Source organism: Benincasa hispida, chromosome 8, assembly GCF_027475165.1.
Source record: "Benincasa hispida cultivar pf3 chromosome 8, pf3_genome.v1.1, whole genome shotgun sequence".
Classification (NCBI taxonomy): domain Eukaryota; kingdom Viridiplantae; phylum Streptophyta; class Magnoliopsida; order Cucurbitales; family Cucurbitaceae; genus Benincasa; species Benincasa hispida.
In genome coordinates, this window is record NC_143485.1 from 44,926,241 (window position 1) to 44,927,566 (window position 1,326).

Genomic DNA, 1,326 nt, shown 5'->3' on the forward strand with positions numbered 1-1,326 from the left:
TACCAATCATGTCAGTTCCTCTTACCAAGGATTTAGTTCCTAGCAAACGTTGCCACAGGGAGAGATGACTCTTCGATCGGTAATGGTAAGGTTATTTCAGCTATTGCTATAGGTAGGGTGAAGTTATTTGTTGACAAGAAACATTATCTGTTACTGGATAATGTTTTTGTAGTTCTTCATATTAAGAGGAACTTAATCTCGATTTCTTATCTCATTGAACAAGGTTATACCGTCTTCTTTTCTAAGAATAAAGTATTTATTTTCAAGAATGGAATGTTGATTGGTTCTGGTTCAATGGAAAATAACTTATATGTACTAAGGCCGTTAGTCATAAAAGACTTGTTTAACACTGAAATGTTCAGTACGGCAACGACAGCTAAAAGACCAAAGGTTTCTCCAAAGGAAAACGCCCATCTTTGGCATCTAAGGTTAGGTCACATTAACCTCAATAGGATTGAGAAGTTGGTGAAAAGTGGACAAGAGTTTAGAAGAAAACTCCTTGTCGGTATGTGAATCATGCCTCGAAGGCAAGATGACCAAACAACCTTTTACTGGAAAAGGTTACAGAGCCAGGAAACCTTTGGAGCTTGTACATTCAGACCTCGGTGGTCCGATGAATGTTAAAACTCAAGGTGTGTATGAATATTTCATCTCTTTCATAGATGATTATTCAAGGTTTGGGTATCTCTTCCTAATGCAACGTAAGTCTGAAGTTCTTGAAAAGTCTAAGGAGTATCAGGTTGAAGTTGAAAACTTGTTAGGTAAGAAGATAAAAACACTACGATCTGATCGTGGTGGAGAGTATATGAACCTCCAATTCCAAAACTATATGATAGAACATGGGATTCCGTCCCAACTCTCAGTCCCTAGTACACCTCAGCAGAATGGTGTATCAAAAAGGAGAAACAAGACCTTGTTGGACATAGTTCGGTCTATAATGAGTTATGCTCATCTTCCAAACTCATTTTGGGGTAATGCAGTGCAGACTGCATGTTATATCCTGAACAACGTTCCCTCAAAAAGTGTTTCTGAAACACCTATTGAGTTATGGAGAGGCCGTAGTTTACGTCACTTCAAAATTTGAGGCTGTCCGGCACATGTGCTAGTGACTAACCCAAAGAAGTTGGAACCGCATTCGAAGGTTTACCTCTTTGTGGGCTACCCCAAGGAAACGAGAGGAGGATACTTCTATGATCCAGGTGAGAACAAAGTGTTTGTTTCCACTAATGTTATCTTCTTGGAAGAAGATCACATGAGAGATCATAAGCCACGAAGTAAACTCGTTTTATGTGATATCTCTAGTGAGACTGAGACTGCTGAGGGTTC